The sequence below is a fragment of the Camelus bactrianus genome, chromosome 11 (genome assembly GCF_048773025.1).
Source record: "Camelus bactrianus isolate YW-2024 breed Bactrian camel chromosome 11, ASM4877302v1, whole genome shotgun sequence".
Lineage (NCBI taxonomy): Eukaryota > Metazoa > Chordata > Mammalia > Artiodactyla > Camelidae > Camelus > Camelus bactrianus.
In genome coordinates this window covers 6,592,902-6,614,580 of record NC_133549.1, presented here as the reverse complement: position 1 = coordinate 6,614,580, position 21,679 = coordinate 6,592,902, and the positions used below count along the sequence as shown (strand labels likewise).

The 21,679-nt window shown below is 38.6% G+C and overlaps 1 non-coding gene and 1 pseudogene across 1 annotated transcript; both read right to left on the bottom strand.

Annotated features, from left to right (window-relative positions):
• Nucleotides 1-12,219: 12,219 nt before the first annotated feature.
• Nucleotides 12,220-21,679, bottom strand: part of LOC105076666 (formin-2-like) — a 79,047-nt pseudogene continuing 69,587 nt past the window's right edge.
• Nucleotides 19,561-19,669, bottom strand: LOC123619268 (U6 spliceosomal RNA). The gene has a single exon (XR_006727848.2). It is a non-coding gene; the product is annotated as a U6 spliceosomal RNA (small nuclear RNA).

The window sequence follows — 21,679 nt, the reverse complement described above, 5'->3', positions numbered from 1 at the left end:
ACACTAGTATTTAATTTTGCTTTTATTTAACTGCTTATACATGATATCTGTTTTAACTGTTTACCAGAAAATTTGCCAGTTTTTCAGGTTACTATTTCCCCAAAAAAGGTTTTACATATTACTACAATTCATATGCAAATTTGTATTTAAAATCTTCTTAAACACAGTTTGTTCTAAACGGTCCTTAATTGTATTTACTCTTGAATATGCTAAGCTGTACAATTTCTTCATAAACAATAAAAAAGGCTGAAGTGGTCACACATTCTAAATTAGTAAGTCCAATGATTAGATTTCAACTCTAATTCAAACAGATTCTTGGATGGTTGCCTAATCTTATTTCTTCTTAAATACAAAGATTAAAGATTTATATGCACAGAGAAGCATACATAACATGTATACAACATATACCCAATTTCCAACTTAAGAAACAGAACATAATTAGTACTTTGGAAGAGTCCCATATGCTCCTTACATCCCACCCTCAGGCCTAGAGACAATCACTACCTTCAACTTTGTCTTTTTCAGCCCCTTGCTATCCCTAAACAAGTAATTATATATACATATATTTAATGTTGAAAATTGAAATTACAATATTTGTATTTTCCCATGCCTTGTTTTTCTCCAGATTGTATTAAGAGTTAACTATTTTTAATTCAGATAAATGCAGTGTAATCAGTTTCACTCTTCAACAGATGTTCTTTGAAAGAAGGTATTTATACAGCAATTATTTTATTGAAAAATATATGAGGGGTTTTGATGCTGCTGCTGTAAATATAAACAGCTATGTAGTTAGCCTGGTCACCTCTGCACTGGTATATACATCTAGGGACCAAATGCTGGGTCAGAGAATATGAACTTTTAAAACTTAATGAGATATTGCCAGACTGTTTCCCAAAGAAAGTGTGTCAATTTATATTTCTGTTGTCAGTGTAAAAGAGTTCTCACTAACTCAGATCTTTGTCAATATTTCACATTCTCTGACTTTTTAAATTTTTGAAAAATATATTAATCAGTAGTATTTCCCAAGATGAAATCCTAGGTGTAATTTGAAAAAGTATTGATATTTACACCCTCACTTTTAACATATTGCCTGTCATTCACCTCTGTAAATATCTACTTATAAAGCTACAGGTGTATTTTTACCAATGTTCTTCTGAAGGTCAAGTTCATCCAGACAGCTTTATTGAAAAGTCACTCTAGCTGAGACAAAGGGTGAGCAGGAGTATGCAAATGGAAAATGGAAAAAGAAATAATCACAGGACCTCATTCACAGAGAATGAAACATTCACAAAGAGTACTTTTAATGACTTGAATCCCATGGTGACAGTTTACCCCATATGTGAAGATGATACTTTCATGTGATAATTTGTTTATTGGGTCCCTGTGTGAAACAGCATCTTACAGTTTTGAATTAATCCAAGTTGATTATTGCATGAAAAGATAACACTTTTGCAAAGTACACACTGTAACACAATCAGGGATAATTTCTAAAATAAAATAAGTCTTCATTTAAATGTCAGATAAATAATCACCATTAATTATTGTGGTTTTTCTCAAGGCAGTCAGGTCCGAAAAGCAAAAGATTAGTGAAAATGAGGAAATACAACTTACTTTTTTTTTTGTAATGTGAATAAATGGCATAAAGTCTTAAAATTAAATGACCAATGACGTGATTTTCTTCTCATTAACTCTCCCTTCCACTAGCAAAATTACCACTGAAAGTAATGAGAGTCAAGAGATTTACAGCATAAAAAGTCTAAACATCCTAGAAAATGTTTATCTGAATTGAGTACATGTTCATATTGGTACAGGGAAGGGGAGGGAAAATGAGAAGAGAGAGAAAGATAATTAAAGCTTACTGACTTTGGAAAAAAATCACAAATTAAAATGTTTCCTTCAAAGCTTATGTAAAGGCTTTTAAACATCTCAAACAGAAAAACTTTACAGTAATCTAATGTTCACCTGGAGGAAATTATGGAGCGATCAAATTTTTAAGAAGCAGTTATATATTAGCTTGTACACAGAAACATTTAAATAGTTTATACCACCCTCACTGGCCCTAAAATTGGAATCATTTTTTAAAGGTCTTTCCATCTCTTCTGTCCCCCTCCTTTGTCAAAATGATTATCATCTTTTATTTGAGTTTCTTACCAACATGTCTCTGAAATTCTATGCTTGCCAGAGCAGTATTTTCAAGACACAAACTATATCACTCCAATTCCCTAAACAGAATTCTACAGTGGCTGGATATTGCATTTGGAATAAAATGTAAATCCCTTCTAAAGCATATGAACTTGTGTGTTCTGCATGATCAGAAAACTTTCTCATCTTATGTTTATTGCATTCTATGAATACAGGGGTATCTGGACTATTCATTCCTCCTGGATTCCCTTCTGGAATAGTATTAGCATCCAGCCCGGTATACAAGCTATTAAAGAGTCATCTTATCCCTTCTTCCTTACTCTCTGTATCTGTTTGGTTAGAATCTTGTTGTAATGCATCTCCAAGTACTCCCAGATCCTTTTCATACTAACACAGGGACCTCAGCTTGTGCCCTCAACGACTGACTGTCTAGGTCTGCTGCTTCAAGTCTCCCCTCTAAACAATCATTCACAAGTGCCGCATGATGGCCTTTCAGAAACGCCTATCTGAGTGCACTGCGTCCTGGCCTAGAAGCATTCCCGTGGCTAAGCAGTGATTGCAGAATGGAGTCCAAACTTTTCAGTAGGTCCTTAAGACCCTTTGCAAGGATGGCTTGTCATCTTCTGATTCCATGTCCCTGAGCAACTTATGTTCTAGCTATATCAGATTTTGCAATCCATTTCTTGTCACTTTTTAGGTTACTTTTCAAAATCCAATTTACATATAATTTTCCAAGAATATTTAAACATTCCTTTTCTGTGTTTCTACACTATCTTATTTACATAACTAAAAGTACCTGTATACTGTATAGTGGTTATTCACATAAGTATTGGTCCTCTTATTAGTCTATGAACTAGAAGGAAGGGTCTATGTTTTTATTTTTTATTTTCTATTAATTTAATAAAAGTTGTTGAATGATAGGTATTAGACTATAATATCTCTGAGATTCCTTACTGATCTAAATCTCATAAATTTTATTTTTCAATTCTATTTTATGAGACATCCCACCCTTTAAATTCACAAGTTGCTTTTCTAGAAGGTATTTGGGTAATAAAAATCAAGAATCTGAAAACAAATATACATTGCCTCTGATCCCATAATTATCAGAATCTATATTAAAGAATAATCAGAGCTATAGTAAAAAGACTCTCAATAAGGATGTTCAACACAATGTTTCTCAAGAGCAAGGAAAACTGGAGTCTAATTTCTTACAAGAATCAAATGACAACTAAATTACAGCACAATCATAAGATGGATTATTATGAAATCATCTTAAAAAGTTTTTGAATTACATTAAATGACACGGGAAATGCTCATGTTATAATTTTCAGAGGGAAAAAAATGTATAAAAGTGAATAGAGATATCCAGTCAAATGGAATGATAAATTCATAGGCTGAGCCTTTGTGCTGCTGAAAACACATAGCAATGAATGAGAACGTAAAGAGAGAAAACCAAGCCACGCAGTGTGCTTTAAAAAAAATGATAATATCTCTTTGGACCAGAAATAGCAGAGAAGCCCAAGTTAATAAGCAGTGTGGAGGTGAGAGGTCACTGGAGTGTGCACAAGGAGGAGAAGGTAAAGATCTTGGCTTATGCAGAAACTGGTAGGGGGAGAGGTCACACAGCAGGGAATGGAACTGGTCTCACTACTGGAAATACAAAATGTGACTGGGCTCCACATTCATAAAAGGAGGGTCAAAACAGCTATGGTCCATACACAGCTGTGTGCCTAGGGCAGCGAGGCCCAGTCCCTCCCTCAGCCTCTGTAGAGGCGCCCTCCGCCCAGCCTCTGCAGACGCTCCTGGCCATTGTTTGCAGGGGACGCCTGTTAGAATGCATTGTTTCGGCTGTTTCCAACTTGCCCTGGCCCCTCCGGGGCAATCGCAGAGGACCCCATGCCGGCCCCCTCTGTTCTGCTCGCCCCCACAACCGAGTGGGCAAACGGGGAGACCTGCTCGGAAGAGCCAACCAACTTTTCAGGAACAGCCTCCCACCCAACCACCCACGCAGCCCCCGGGCTCCCACCAGCGGGCCCCTCGCTCCCGACACGAGGAAGGGGTTGCTCCCCTGCCCCCAAGCCATCTAGACTGTTTCCAAGAGTGAGTGTGATGGTCAAACACGTCTGTACACACCAGGGGCTCCACGGACACCTGCTGGTGGATTTGCTCAGAAGATGGGTGGGGAGGGGCCGCCCTAGAGGAGCGGAACACATAGTATGGATGGGGGGCTGGGGGGCGGGTAGGACGGCAGGACCATCCCGGGGGACTGGGCGAGATAATGAGTTCCGGAGACTCGAGGGCGGGCTCGTAGGACGCCAGAGGGGACAGGCGAGGCGCCACCTGGGACCCCGCGCGGGCGAGGGGCGCGCCCACTATACCTGCGGCTCCGGCTCCATGGCCATTTCCTAGCTCAGACGCGCCGGGACTGAACTGACACCATCTGAGCGAGCCAAGGCCAGGTCTGAAAGAGGAGGGAGCAGGCAGGAAAGGGAGGGGGCGAGGAAGGCAAGAGGGAGGGGAGGCGATGGGGAGTTTGTCTTGGCCTTTTGTGCGGACACCTCCCGGATTCCGCACCCGCACTGGCCTACCAAAAGAGACGTGGGGCCACTGAGCGAGGCACGAGGCCGTCCCCCAGAGCACCTGTCGGCCTCACGCCTTGAAGTCCACCCAAAAAGAGCAGCCCCCTCCCCCACCCCCACCCCGCCTGGAGGAGTTGGGGACCGGGCTCACCTCGGGGAGGGAGCTAAGGTGAGCTGAGCGGGGCGGGGGTGCTCTACTCGTCCGCGCGAGGACAGTGCAGGCTCGGGGTTCCTAGAGCAGATCTGGCGCGGCTTGTCCAGAGCAGGCGAACTGTTGGGTCAGAATGTGCTCCTGTTCCTCTATTCTTCCTTTACTGCCTTCTTTTGTAATGGATGGATACGTACATTAAGTAGATACTTAATTCGTTTATACTTTATTCACTATTTGAGCCCAAGTACTTTATACAGTAGTTGAGTCTTCTTAGTGGTTAGTCTAGGGCTTACAATATTTATTTTAATTTATAAGAATCTATCTCATATTTATACTGACTTAATTTAAAAAATATAGAAACTTTACTCCTCTATAGCTCCATTCACTTCCCACCTTTTTATGTTACTACTGTTATACAAACTATGTGTGTACTTTATATATGGTACAAACTTATAATTATTAGTTTATATAATCATTTGTCTTTTAAAGAACTTGAGAGAGGAGAGAAGTATATTTATAAACTATATTATATTAATCTTATTTACCCTTTATTGTTCTCTTCATTTTTTTCCTGTAGATTTGAATTACCATATGGTGTCACTTCCTTACTCTAATACAAATACAGCTTTTGTTTCTACTAGTTCCTTTGTTCTCAAATATATTACATGTCTATATGTCATAGGCTCAATAATATACATATTGTTTTATGTACTTCCTTTTAAAGTTAGTCAAAAGAATAAAGAAGAAATGTGCAGCTGTATTATATTGTGTGTAGATAAAAATTATGTCTACCAGTGATTTGTGTGTGTGTGTGCATGTAATTTCAAATTATGGTCTGGTGTCATTTACTTTCAGAAATATAAATTTATATTTTGGTTTAAATAAAAAAGTTTTAAATTAAAAACTAGGGTATAAATAAGAACATTAATTTTTCTTCTAAGTCTTAACTTTGTGTCCTCAAATAACTGGAGCTATTTTTCAGCTTAGGTCACACAGAGGCACACTGTGAGCAATCAGTCTAGTGTCACCAGCATCACCTCCTACAGGCAGAAGGTAGGAGCTGTCATAAATGTAACTACACTTTAAAACCAAAAAGAAATAAAGTTCTCCTTTGCAGTGGAATAGTCCAAAACCCTGTTGCTGTCTCTAGTAAAGAAACATACATTCCACTATGTAGAACCAAGACATCAAAATTAACTTCAGGTCTAATTTATCTAAATTTAATTCTCAGTCTTATGTCTAATGTGAAAAACCTAAAGACTTTTGCTAGGAGGACAAGAAGGAGACACATTCAGCTAAGGGAAATGAATACCAACAGCCTGCATTCACATTCCTGAAACCATCACACGGGAACGTCCCACACACAGGAGAAGGCTGCTACTCTGCTGGCTGATTTACTATGGTTTTAAATAAGACGCAAGGACATCTTTGCTCACGGTGCTATCTTCAAACGTAATCCCTTACTATATTTAATTTCTTGTAACAACATATAACGGAAAAGAATCTGAAAAGAAAATGATGTATGTATGTATGCATATGTATAGCTGAATCACTTTGCTTTACACCTGAAACTAACACTGTAAATCAACTACCCTTCAATGAATTTTTTAAATTCATCCTTTAATCCTCTGTACATATCTAAATAAAATAAACTCTTCTAGGCCCACTTCAAGTTTCATCTCTTCCAGTCTCACCCTAAGTCCAGCTGACTCGTTCTATTCAATTCCTGACCACAGGCAGCACATTTTGTGACATGATTAGATAATGCTGGACCCCATGGGCTGTTCTGTAATAAATTAGCCCTCCAGAGAACCTCTCTGACATGGCTCTCCCTGACAACGCTCCTGCTTTTCTCTGCTGTTCTCCCTGCAGAAATGGATAAACCGTGTTCCCATCAGGTCAAGAAAGGGGTGCAGCCCTGAAAGTAATTGGGGCCCCCTCTCTTTCTAGTTTCCCAGGTTCTCTGCAGTAGCTGCGTCACTCCACATTAGCAGTATTGACAAGACACACTCCCATCATCTGAACAAATCTTCCCTCACTTTTGCAAGGATGAATTTTAGTTTCCGTAAAGAATTTTAAAAGACAATAAATCTTAAGTAAATTTCCCCCAAGCCCTTTTTTTCAATGCTGATGGATCTTAATAAACAGAACACTTCATCTGTTGAAAATTAATACCCCTTTCTAATACATCTAGTCCAGCAGAACTTAATATCATCATATTAAATGTAATATAAAGTCCAAAAGAACTAAACATCACCATCATTGTTAAATTTTTTGCAATTCCAAAGTACAATTAATTAAATATAATTTTCCTAATACATCTAGCAAGGTCAAGGATCATCAGCCTAATTATATTTCCTTTTTAATATGACGTTAGGCTCTTTGCTTGTTCAGTCTTTAGCCATTTATTTTGAAGTATAAAAATAATATTCTGGCTGAAAGAGAATTTTTTACAAACAGGTTATTTTTGCTGCATTCTTTGAATTGATTGGGTATGCTCTATAAATAGTTACAGGAAAAGCATCTTCAAAAAACAGTGATTTTTCAACATCTAAAACAGACTCAGATTCCACAAATCATGTGTTCATCTAACTTATAGCCTTGTATTTTGATGTGGTTTTCCATGTAAATACATTTTAAGGCTTGCAATAGGAATGTATTCTATTAAAAATAGATGTTATTGTTAAAAGTTACAAAGTACCAAACATTTATGATGCATTCCTCAAAACAAATCTAAATCGTCTTACTATAAAATGTTTGCTATTTCACACATTCTTTTAGGTCTAAGAGACAAATAGCACTGGCCAACCCAAACACACCCCTGCCAGCTACAACAGGACAAATGAACACCAATGCACAACACTAGACTTCTGCTACTCAGAGTGTCACTCAGGCCATCATCCTGTGAGCCCTGAAATACCCACTGATTATGGTAAGACATATTTTTAATCTAAAAAATAAACATTTTCAATAAGTAAAAGTAAGCAGATTCACAGATAAAATTCATACCCCTCTTTTCCTTTTCCGACCAACCAATCTTACAGCAGCAGACAACATGTGAAGTACAGCACACATGATTTCCCAATGTCCCAACATAATAAGGGGAAGCTTTTTAACAGCAAATACTATTTCAGGTAAGAATACTTAGAGGCTTTACATTATACACTCTACATAGGAACATTTAAGCAATGAATGCTTCTTTTCCCATTGTTATTATGAACTTTAACAACACACAGAAAAGCCTTTCTGGAAGTTAGATGAGGGGGTGGGAAGGGATAAATTTGGGATTTTGAGATTTGCAAATGTTAACCACTATATAGAAAAATAGATAAAGACATTGCTTCTGTATAGCACAGAGAACTATATTCAATATCTTATAATAACCTTTAATGACAATGAATATGAAAATGAATATATATATGCATGACTGGGACATTATACTGTATACCAGAAATTGACACATTGTAACTGATACACTGCAATTTTTTAAAAAAGATTATGTTTGTAAAGTTCTGTATAGACTGGAATGTGCCAAACAAACTTAATAATGATAACCAATAAAAATAAGAACAACCAAAAAAAAATACATAAATAAACATTTGGCATATATGAAAATCAATACAAATTCAAATTATTTTTAAAATTATCTATTCTCATTCTGGTTTCCATATGAATAAAATACCAAACTTACACGCATATATAACAGGCCACATCCATACCTATGACTTCATGATTAAGAGAACAGACTCTGAAGCCAGATGGCTGAAGTCTGCACCCAAGCTCCGCCCTCTACTCTCCTGGGAACATTGTGATCCCTCTGCAACTTGGTTTTCTGGACTATACACCAGGGACAATGGTGTCTACCTCACAGGATTATGAGGATGAAATGAGCTAATATTAGATTGCTAGGACAATGACTGGCAGGTGGTAAATAAAGCCCAATAGCCTGGAGGTTTCCGTGGTTGTTATGACTGTTGTTGTCATAATTACCAGTATGATTATTTCTGTTGCTGAAGCAGCTGCTACTACTACTGCTGTGTTTACCAAAATATATTTGCTCATGACCTCATTTGGCATAGGATGAACCAGAAACTTCTCTTTGAGGCCATTCTTACTATCTAAATCATTCCCATGTAAATTCTCCCATTTTCCTGCTCATAGGTCAGGTTAAATTTAATCTTTATTTGGACATGAAAGATCCCAAGCTGACTTAGAATCATTATCAACATTACAGTTAGTGAATTACCCTTTTGGGTGAGAGGAGACTCGGCTACATGTTTACTAGCTCTAGGGTATTCCTTCAAAATGGGCAAGTGAGATAAACAATGTTTCGACTGTACAGCACAGGGAACTATATTCAGTATCTTTCAGGAACCTGTAATGAAAAAGAATATGAAAATGAATATATGTATGTATGTGTATGACTGAACTATTGTGCTGTATGCCAGAAATTGACACATCGTAAACTGACTATACTTCAATGAAAAAAAGTTAGACATAAAAAATGGGCAAGTGTATACGTGTGTGATGTTTTAAGCATGGACCTCATATGAGACTGGTTTTCTATCTTCTTCTTGATTCCTTAAGAGACAGGGTTACTGTTGTGCCAAGTTAGCAGGTTGGTGTTTAATTCTGATCTGAGTCATGCTCGTTTGCTAAAGGAGAACTGTGTCAAATCACAGTCTGATAAACTCCCATATGCCTTCCCAGCTAATCTCATTATGCTTCATATACCTCAAAATGCAGAAGGGTAAGCTAAGAAGTCATCACAGAACTCAAATATAGATTCTATGAAAAGTATGAAATCCTCTGTCTTTGGTTCCTTGGAGGAGAAAGGGTTTAGAAATACAAGAGATCCATCATCGTTGCTACTCTAGGCATCCAGAGAACAACCTCTTCCTCCTGCCGAACAGCAGTGTGTCCAGCTAAGCAATCTTCTGTTATCGCACTGAAAACATCTTTTCTGAAAGTAAAAACAGCACAGCCACCTCCTTAAATAGCAGTGCATTCAGCCACAGTCTTACTTTCAAGAAGAGGACAGATCACAGAAAATTATTTGGCTATTCTGAAATATCTAAAGAAAACCAGAATTCATAGCTTTCATTGTATATAAGAATAATAGCTTGAAATACTTCTATAAACACATTCCAAGGCATTAAGGCTATTCATTTCCCTGGAAATGGGTCATGAGGTACTAAAATGTTTGCACATGAAAAGAGGAATTACAGGTCACACAATTTGAACTGTGCAGGTCCACTTACACACAGATGTTTTCCAGTAGTAAATTCTGCAGTACCACACGATCTGAGGTTGGTTGAATCTGTGGACGTGGAAATGAGGATGTGGAGGGACTCCGTACATGAAGGGCTGACTATAATTTACACAGAACTTTTTGACTACACAGAAGGCTGGTTGGTGCCTCTAACCTCGTGTTGCTCAAGGGTCAAATGTATTTGCATGCATCCTTTAAAATCTCAAGTAGATATAATGGATAGATTTTTATTCCAAATACAACACAGGTAAATAAAACTAGCTTTCTTCAGCAATATAACACTTTGCAGCAGGTTTTTCTCTCGCCAACATATGGAAAAAAAAATTCCTTATCTCTCCAAAAACAGACCTGACAGAGCTGAGTACAAGACCCAGGCCAAAGAGACGCCGAGCAAGCTCATCACGAGTCATGACGGAGACTGTTCCACAAACCCTCTCTGAGACAGAAGGTCAACAGCAGTGTCACCATCAACAGGTGTACATTACAGGACTGGCAAAGTCTTACCCCCACTTTATGAAATGTCCTAGTGACAGGGTTAGGCGACTGTGCTGAGATGATGTTCAACACAGACGCACTGTTCGTATGCTAAGACGCCATCTCATGCCAACTAGTTGAGTTTGAAGTCTTAATGATTTGGACATGAATCTTATTTCAGTAAGCTTAGAAATGGAATGTCAAAGAAATCATGAAATCCTATTCTCATGGACAACATATGAGGCATCCACCTTATTTCTGTTCACTTAACAGGAAAAGTGTGATGGGAGGCGGGAAGGGCATGGCTTGCCTTTTTGAGAATTTCATCTCTAAACAAGAGACATTTCCTATCATATCTGCCAGCTCGTCAGGTGACAACCCGGCTGCTTCCCTCTTCATGATGCCTGTGCTCCCCGCCTGTATTCCTTGCCCAGACAGATTTTCCATCTCTGATACAGCCCAAGAGAAGAGACATGAAGACTCAGCCTAAGCGTGCTATCTGCAATACACCGTAGAAAAGATTTTTTAAATGTTTCCCTCCGGCAGAAAAATGTGGTTTTCCATTTACCTTTATTCCACCAACAAACTCACCTTGGCTATATTGATTATTATGAGATGAATGTTTTTTTTTATCTTTTAATCATTATTGGGCATAGTCACTGATATTTATAAAGTCCTCCTCCTGCAGTCAGCTGGCTTATTTGTTCAACAGTATTTATTCAGTGACTACAATATGCCAGGTTTACCATAGTTTCTGATCTAAATTCACCAGCAACCAGCTGTACCACAGTAAATGGTTCTGAAAAACTGAACTGCATAATATTTGGATTTGCATCATTCTCAGATTAACAGAAATGCCTGGGGTGAACCTGCCCACCTACTATAGAGGTTCCATTCGAATCCATCCCTTCCTGGCTGGATTTTGGAGCATCTGTCTGGTAGGGGTTGTCTGCTCTGAAATAAAATATTGAGAGGAACGACTGTGGGTCACACGTCTAGCTACAGATTCCAGGTTAGAGGCAGAAACTCAAGGAATCACATCACCCCATTAGTTGTGGCTCATCTGGGGAGACTGCGCCAGGAGAACACTGGGGACTTCAGGCCTCACTTCTCTCCCTTTCCCTGACCTGAAAAATCTGAACTGCTTGCCACTCCTTCCTCTGTGCACTTCCTCCTCCCCTGCAAAGGTGAGAAAGGCAGCTACTCCCCATTTCAAGGTGAAGGAGGGCTGCCAGTAGCAACACCTTCCATCTGGGCTCATTATTCTGGGATTTTACTACATTTTCCTGATGGTTTACTAAGGACTGGGTTCCTTGCTTGGTTTTGTTTGTTTGTTTTTGCTCACTGTTACCTTTCTTTCCATCCATACTAGCACTCAGGTGGATTTCATTCAAGTGACAATTTATTTCTAGACAAGGTATTCTAGAAATAAGCAACTTCTGGAACTTTGAAAATAAGCTTTGTGAGACTAAGAATAAAATAGTCAGAATATTGACACTTGGTGGAGATGATTATTTGTTGTTTTATTTGGGAAGCTCTTACTTAACCACATGCTGTAAAATTCTATCCTCTGCACAGTGCTTACGGACTGTGCAGGTTACAGAGCCCAGAAAATGATTTCAAAGATTTTCTGTAAGGAAAGTTCACACTTATGCCCCAAATACTGTCCAACTTCAGAAAACACATGGGTACTCACTTGTTTAGCCTTGGTCTTTGTGATGGTATCAAAAATAATTTCTTCCTCTCTTTTATAGTAGTTTTGGAAAATAATTCCTCAAATCCATGACAATCTATGTATGGCTCTTCAATTTTTTCCCAAATAAGTGAAACACTGGAGTCTCTAAAGTTAAGCAAAAAACCAGTGAGAGAGCCATCAAGCCAAACCCCAAGACATCACGGGGAGCATGAACAGAAAGGACAAGGAGGAGAGGGTGGAAGAGAAAACAATAGTAATTTTGGAAAGAATAATTTCCAGGAATTCTCAGTTATCAAGTCATTATGTAAAAACATAAATGAAAAACCCCTCTCAGGATGGCTATCAAGGCTGGAAATGTTTGCTATCTCACAATTTCAACTTGACTCATCAGCTTTGTGGATTACTCATGGGCTAAAAAGCAATCATTTTATGACCCACAGTGGTCCCCTCCCTCTTTCTACCACTGCCCATCATTCCACGTGACCTGACCTTTCAATGACTGCCGACTCACGTGGTACCACCTAAAAAGGGTAGATCCATTTTTTTTAAAAGCAAAAGAACAACTAAACGAAACAACTTCATATAACGCATATGGATGAAGTGAGTTTGGGTCACAGTTTGAAATGATGTATCAGCATATATAATTGACGTGGCAAATTATTCAGAGAATGAGCTGCAAAGCATGAAGTATTCAAAATATATAGATTCTTCCCCTCAGAATGATTCAGTGAAAATAAATATGAGAAATGAGAATGAGCCTGGTAAATACCCTATTTCTAAATCTGTGCCACACCAGACAAATTTCAAAGAATCCTGAGAACTTAGGACAAAGACGTCCAGTAAAATTTAAAGTGCATGTTTTGTCTGCCACCAGCACATTCCACACCCACGTCACAGCACTGTCCCAGAGATCAAGAACACAGGCTATGGTCTGTGCATTGATAAGCCATACGCCAGCGGCATACCTGGTGGGAAGCAAAATGTAACTTTTATAAAAATCATATAAATGTATAATTTTATGACCTCACAGTGTTGCTGATCTTCTGTAGAAGTGCCACGAAGTGCTCAGAACTAAATCATTTCACTCATGGAGTGTGGGTGTGTGTATTTTTGTTTAGCATGTTTCCGAAAAGACTACTGCAAACAAAATGGAAGAGTAGTAATGTGCCTTAAAAGGGATGCAGAAAGCATCCTCAAGACTCAGTTTGTCTAAGGATTTGATTCACTTTTATAAGCTATTTGTCAGTGAGGTTCTGCAACTAGGCAACAGAGCATGTGTGCTAAGAAAAATATATCCCTCTATCTTTAAAAAGTCAATCAAAAACTAGACAGAAATCTGTACATTGATATATGTCATTTGTTTTATCCTTTGGATACTTCTGGGAAAAAGTCGAAAATTTTAAATAGCAGATTGCTTCATGGAATATTGATGTAAAAATCCACAGACAAGCTTTAGAGTGGTACTTAGAAACACATTAAATTGCCACTTTCCCAAAAGTTTGAAAGGAAAATGCTTCCTTCATATTGACAAATTGTGCAAAGACAGACTCCCATTCGTGTTACCTTTTACTGTGTAGCTGAATTCTGGTCCAACAGAGAGGCTTCATTGGCCGACAGGGTTCTATTGGCTGTTTCCTACTCCCTTTGTCCTGGTTCATCCCTAATCCAAACAAGCCAGTTGGCAATGGAGGACGAAGGAATCCACACACTCGTGGTGCTGGTAAAGTGCTGCTCCCAGCTTGTGGTGGGAGAGGGAGGCCTGGTCCAGGAAGCAGAGGGGCTGGTGGGGGAAGGGGGATGCCTGTTCCAGGATGGGGGTGGGGGAGGGGCTGGAGGAGGTGGAACCCCCATACCTGGCAAAGGAGGAGGTGGGGGATTCCCAACTTCAGGAAGAGGAGGGGGAGGGGGGATCCCCACTCCAGGAAGTGGGGGGGAGGGATTCCCTCACCAGAAAGTTGGGGGGGAGGGCATGGCAGCATATCTGTGCCAGGCAGAGGAGGAGTTGAGGGGCCTGCTGTACTGGGCAGAGCAAGCCCTGTCATGCCAGAGCATATCCCATGTCATGGGAGAGGGGGGAGTGGGGGCCACTGGGGCCAGGCCAGGCATGGAGCTGGAGGACTCTGTACAAGGCAGAGGTGGTGGGGGTGGGATGTCATGGCTGTTTTCAAAGGAGGAGCAAACAGAGTGCTCACGGCTGGCTTCAGACTCAGTATGAAGAGAAGGATGGGAAGGCTGAGGTCCGGCCTGTCCTTGACCATCAGACCAGGGAAGTGTGGGAGTGGTGGAGTCTGGCTGGACTGATGTGCGTCGAGCTGTACTGATATTCGCCTTGGAGACACAACCACAGATATCTCTGAACAGAATTTTGTCTGAGGTCCAGAAGGTGAGGACGGCACCGCTGAGTCTCCACTTTCAGCCCGAGGTGGGCCTGGGGGACACTCAGGTGGGGCACTAACAGAAGGCAGCGTCAGTGTCCTGCCCTCTTCTGTCAGGGACGTCTGGATTGACTTTGCCTGTCAAACCCTTTTCTCCTAACCTGAGAGCTTCCAGACAGACGTCTTCTGAAGGTGCCACTCCATTCTGAACCCTGTGAGGGCCAGCTGCCACCTCCATGTCCACAGCAGGGTACTGCTTCTCTAGTTCAGCTATTTTGGTCCTCAGATCCTCAATGGTCTGTTCCAGCTGCTGAATGACAGTGGCCTGACCCTCAGACTTCTGCCAGAAACTTCCTGAGGGGCAACAAAGACATTAGAGATAAACATAAAGTAAGGAATACTCAAAATACCAAAAAAGAAAAAAAAAGGGGAAAAAAAGATAAAATTAAGCAAAATATATCTGTTTGGTTATAATACTTTGAAAAGATCCCTCCGTGGGAAGATACTATCAGCATTTCTATGTGTCGCCTCTTCTCCACCCTCGGATTTCAGAGTGGGGACACACATTACCATAAAGTCCTAAGGTCCTTGTCTAATCCTTGAATGAAAGCATGGAAGACAAGTAGACCCCTGAGCAGAGGGGAGACAATTCTGAGTGATGAACCAACTTACTTCCAAAATACGCTACTCGCTTCCCTGCCCGGTAACACCTGGTAGTAGAATGTTCCCTTAAGACATTTTAAATTCTAAGTTCTAAAGTTAATCACTTCCTTTAAGAGGTAATCTCTAAAAAGGTCTTCAGTAAGATCATGCGAGATACTTGTGATTTATATGGCCATGGGCGTATGTCTTATGTGCATGAATACAGCTTATATTATGTTCACTGTGATTCAAATTTTGACCCGAGGCATTTCAGAAAGTGGTACCCTGGACTCTTCACAATTTGTCAAGATAGCTGAGAACAACTGTGCCAACGTATGAATCACCCTCACATCCAAATGGTGCCCAGCCCTCCCAAGGCATGCAGTCGACCAGGAACAGTTTAAGGGAAAGAATGCTTTGCTACCCAAATCAAAGGGAAAAGCCCTATGGGTAAATTAAATAGGAATAATAGATGAGTAAAAATAAAAGAGAAGAAAGAGGAATGGGTAGAGAAAAAGGAGGAGAACAGGAACAAGAGAAGGTACCAGAGAAGGCAGCACAGACTCCAGCTGTGAAGCTGCAGTGTCAGGCAGCTGCTCACACAGGCTGGGAACTAACTGCTCAGTGGGGGCTGGACTGAAAGGATGAGAGGGAGCGAGTTCTCGTGCTGCGAACTGTTTCTCCAGAGCTTCCCAGGGCTTTTCAAAGATGATCCCAATAGAGGCCGCCGTAAAGAGCCACAGCCCACAGACACAGACATTACTATCTTCCCCACGTGGGAGCCTGAAGCTGACCCTGCAGACCTGCTCTTTATTTACTGAGGAAGAATAATTAATAGGTAATATAAAGATGATATGAAGTGTAAAACTAAACTTGTATCTTGCTTGTCAAAAACTAAATCAAAAACAAAAAACAAACAAAAAAACCTTATCAAATCTTTTTCTTTACTATTTATAAATCCAAAACAAGTACTTAACCCATTTGCAGTGGAAAAGCTACAGGCAGACAAGACAGAAATGCATATATTTACTATAAATGAAGTATTTTGGTGCTATGGGTATATTTGTTCAAAATCTTCAGAAGTAGTTTTTTTTTTTTTTTAATGGGAATAGGAAAGGTATAAGCTTAACAGTCTTAAACCTAACCCATTACCTCTTCCCTAAAAACGCTGTATTTACTACAACATTTCACCTGCTGAAGGTCATTTATGCTGCTCACTGAGAGCTAAAGAGAAGCTGCACCTTCAGAGACACGGCCCTGCCAGGAGGCCCTTACTGCCCTGTAATCAAAGAACAGCAGGTAGCTCTTACTGTACAAGGAAGCTGCAAGGGAAACTCATTTACTGTTCAACTAATTAAGGAATATAACACACCTTACACAGGCAAAATTGTGAGGCTCTTATCATTTATATGTAAATGTAGGTATTCATACATATATTTAAAGAAAATCTAAGTCACTATTTCTCACCAATGTCTACACACAAGACTACAGTATTACAACGCATAGTTTGGGAAATTAGGCCATATATTCTCTAAATAGTCCATAGTAAAAGGAATAACTTTAATAAACAATCACTAATATCCTGAGAGTTAATTCCACTCTCCAATTACAATGCTACAGGAAATCACAAGCCAAAAATCTAGCTCCCAAATTCATCCAGAAAGTACAAATATTCAAAATTTCTTCCTGAACCTGCATTAGTAAAATATATAGAGTATTTGCATTTTTCCAGAATAGCCTTAAAAGTGACCATTAAGAATTAATAAGTATTTTTTGAGTTATCCTAGAATGTAAATAATGCTCTCATTTTCCCTTTTATGGGAACATATAAAAAATTACTTGAGGAAACACATTCTGTAAATTCTAGTAAAGTTTTCCAAAACTCAATTTAAAAAAATATTTTTATTGAGGTATAATAAAAATAGATTATATAAGTTTCAGGTGTACAACAGTGATTCACAATTTTTAAAGGTTATGTTCCACTTACAGCTATTGTAAGATATTAGCTATATTCCCTGTGTTGTACTATATATCCTTGTAGCATATTTGTTTTATACATAGTGGTTTGTATCTCTTAATCCCCTAAAACTATTTTGCCCCTCTCTACCTCCCTCTTCCCATTGATAACCACTAGTTTGTTCTCTATATCTGTGCTTCTGCTTCTTTTTATTATATGCATAAGTTTGATTTATTTTTTAGATTTCAAGTATAAGTGGTTTCATACAGTATTTGTCTTTCTCTGACTTATTTGAATAAGCATAATAAATTCCAGGTCCTTCCATATTGTTGCAAATGGCAGAATTTCATTCTTTTTTATAGTTGAGTAATAGTCCATTGTGTGTGTGTGTCAGTGTATATCATATATGGATGCTGAATTCAGTCAAAAGCTTTTTCTGCATTTATTAAAAAGATCATATGGTTTTTATTTTTCAGTTTGTTAATGTGTATTACACATTGATTTGAAGTTATTGAACCATCCTTGCATCCCTAGGATAAATCCTACTTGATCATGGTTCATGATCCTTTAAATGTATTGTTGGTTTCACTCTACTACTATCTTGTCGAGGATTTTTACATCAATATTCATTAGTGATATTGGCTTATAATTTTACTTTTTGTGTGATATCTTTGGTTGTGGTTTCGCGGTGATGCTGGCCTCATGGAACAAGGTCAGGAGTGTTCCTTCCTCTGCAATTTTTCAAAATGGTTTGAGAAGAATAGGTTAACTCTTCTCTGAATGTTTGGTAGAATCCACTTTTGAAGCCATTTAGTCCCGGACTTTTGTATGTAGGGTTTTTTTTTTTTTTTCCTTTATTACTGACTCAGTTTCATTGCTGGTAACTGGTTCTGTTCATATTTTCTATTTCTTCCTGGTTCTGTCTTAAAAGATGGTACATTTCTAGGAATTTGTTTATTTCCTCTAGGTTGTTCATTCCATTGGCATGTATTTGTAGTAATCTCTTATGATCCTTTGTATTTCTGTGTGTCAGTTGTAACTTCTCCTTTCTCATCTCTAATTTTATTGATTTGGGCCCTTCTCTTTTCCTTGATGAATATGGCTATGGCTTTATCAATTTTGTTCATCTTTTCAAAAACCAGCTCTTAGTTTCATTGCTCTTTTCTATTATTTTTTAACTCTATATTTCATCTCTTTCTGCTCTCATCTTTATGATTTCTTTCCTTGTACTAACTTTGGGTTTTGTTTGTTCTTCTTTTTGTAATCCTCTAGGTGTAAGGTTAGGTTGTTTACTGAGATTTTTCTTGTTTCCTGAGGCAAGTTTGTATCACTATAAACTTCTCTCTTAGAACTGCTTTTGCTGTATTCCAAAGGTTTTGGATCATTATATTTTCCTTTTCATTTGTTTCCAGGTATTTTTTTAAATTTCCTCTTAGAGTTCTTCATAGATATATTGGTTGTTTAGCAGCATATTGTTTAGCCTCCACATATTTGTGGGTTTGGGTTTTTTGTTTTTGTTTTGGTAGTTTTTTCTTGTACTTGATTTCTAGTCTTGTAGCATTGTGGTCAGAAAAGATACTTGATATTTCATTTTTCTTAAATTTACCCAGACTTGTGGCCTATCATGTGATCTATCCTGGAAAATGTTCCACGTGCACTTGAACAGAATGTATTATGCTGCTTTTGGATGAAAACACTCTTTTCCATCCCCCTCCCTTTCAGTCTGTGTGTCTTTAGATCTGAAGTGAGTCTCTTGTAGGCAGCATATATATGGGTCATTTTTGTATCCATTCAGCCACTCTATGTGTTTTGATTGGAGCATGCAGCCCATTTACATTTAAACTAATTATTGATATGTATGTCCTTAATGTCATTTTGTTAACTGTTTTAGGGTTGTTTTTGTGGGTCTTTTTTTGTTCCTTTTTCCTTCTTTTGTTTGCTTCTCTTGTGATTTGATGACTATCCTCCAATATTATGTTTGGATTCCTTTTTTTTTAATGTACCTATTATATATTTTTAGATTGTGATTACCATGAGGTTGTTTGTTTTTTTTTTAATTGAAGTATAGTCAGTTACAATATGTCAACTTCTGGTGTACAGCCTAATGTCCCAGTCATGCATATATATACATATATTCATTTTTATATTCTTTTTCATTAAATGTTATTACAAGATATTGAATATTGATATTCCCTGTGCTATACAGAATAAGTTTGGCTTTTTAAATCTATTTTTATATATAGTGGTTAAAATTCACAAATCTCAAACTCCAAAAAATATGGAATGCTTCACAAATTTGCATGTCATCCTTGTGCAGTAGCCATGCTAATCTTCTCAATATCATTCCAATTTCAGTATCTACATGCTGCCGAAGTGAGCATCCATGAGGTTTTTATTTAGCATGCAATATATACATGTGATTGTTATAAGTTTGTTGACCTCTTAATTTCAAATGCATTTTAAAAATCCTGCAGTTGTACTCTCCTCCCCTCATGATTATTGTTTCTGATATATGTTACATCTAATTACTGTTTGTATCCCTTAATTGCTTATTGTGGATACAGGTGACTTTACTACTTTTCTCTTTTAACATTCCTACATGTGTGGGTGATTTCCTACCTTTACTGTATGTTTGCCTTTACTGATGAGATGCTCACTTTGTGGGCAGTGTATCCTTAGTTGTAGGTTTTTCCCTTTCATCAATTTAAATGTTGTGTAACTCCCTTCTGGCCTGCAGAGTTTGTGCTGAAAAGTCAGCTGATAGCCTTATGGGAGTTCTGTTGTTTGTTATTTGTTGATTTTTCCTTGCTGCTTTTAATATGATCCATTTATCTTTAATTTTTGTCATTAATTTAATTACAGTATGTCTTGGTGTGCTCCTCTTTGGGACTCTTGTGCTTCCTGGACTTGGGTGACTGTTTCCTTTCCCAGTTAGGGAAGTTTTCAGCTAGTATGTCTTCAAATATGTTGTCAGTCCCTTTCTCTCTCCCTTCTCCTTCTGGTACCCTTATAATGTAACTGTTAGTGTGCTTGATGCTGCTCTAGAGGTCTCTTAAACTATCATCATTTCTCTTCATTCTTATTCTCTTTTCAGTTAAGCATCAGTGATTTCCTCTGTCTTCTAGCTCACTGATTCCTTCCTCTGTATCATTTAGTCTACTGTTGATTCCTTCTAGTGTATTTTTCACTTCAGTTATCATATTCTTCATCTCTGTTTGGTTATTCTTCATATTTTCTAACTCTTTGTAAAAACTCCTTTCTTGTTCTGTGAATCCATTCTCCTCCTGAGTTTCTGATCATCTCTACCATCATCACTCTGAACTCTTCCTCAGGTAAACTCTCTATCTCCACTTCACTTAGCTCTTCTTCTGGGGTTTTATCTTGTTACTTTGTCTGGAACATGTTCCTTGCTGCCTCATTTTGCCTAACTTTCTGTTTTTATTTTTATGTGTCTGGTACAGTAGCTGCATTTCAGGACCTTGCAGAGGTGTCCCTCTGCAGGAGACATCCTGTTCCAGCAGCACACTCCCCTCTCATCATCCAAGCTCTATGCTGTATGTTCCCTCTATGAGGGATGGATCATTCTACTGTGGTGGGCTGGCTATGTGGGTAGGTTTCATTGATTCCTGGTCCACTTAGATGCCAGGTTCTGCCTTGTACACAGGCTGCTGGCCACTGGTTGGCAGAACTGGGTCACAAGAGAGCTGACTGCAGAAGCTGGGGGAATGCTGGGGCTAATAACAGCTCACTGATGAGCAGAGTCAGGGTCCAGGTGGCCCCAGGGTTGTTGCCCACCAACTGGTGGGTGACCAGGTCCTGGGGCAAGTACCAGAGGAAAGATGACAAATCTATTTTATTCAGCATACTAAGTATTTTATTTTATATATCACCAAATTTGACATTATATTTTTTAAATATTGCTTCAAACCCATAAATTAGTATAAGTGGTAGAGTCTGCCGTCTACTTTGGCTGAACAATTGTGTACAATAAGTCAGCCAAAATTCTTTCATTTCTGTATAATCTTATATGTGTGATGTTGGTTATTTCTTATAAATTGCTTGATCACTTGAATATCACAAAATACAAGCTGCCATTAAAAATAATACATTCAACAAAGTATTTTCAAAATAAAGATTATCTGGTTCCCAGAAAAAGAAACATTACTATAATATTAAGGCCAAAACTGTCAAAAAGAAAGCTAAGATATATTCACGGAAACTTCTGCTGAAAAGTTAAATTTGCTCATCTTTGAAACTTTACTATGTTTACTATGTAATTCATTTTCTTTAATATTCAGATTTTCAAGTTCTGCAAAATTCTAAGGCCATGTTACTGGCAAGTTAGGATACCTCTAGATAGCTGTAAAATATGAATTCTACTCTTCACAGAC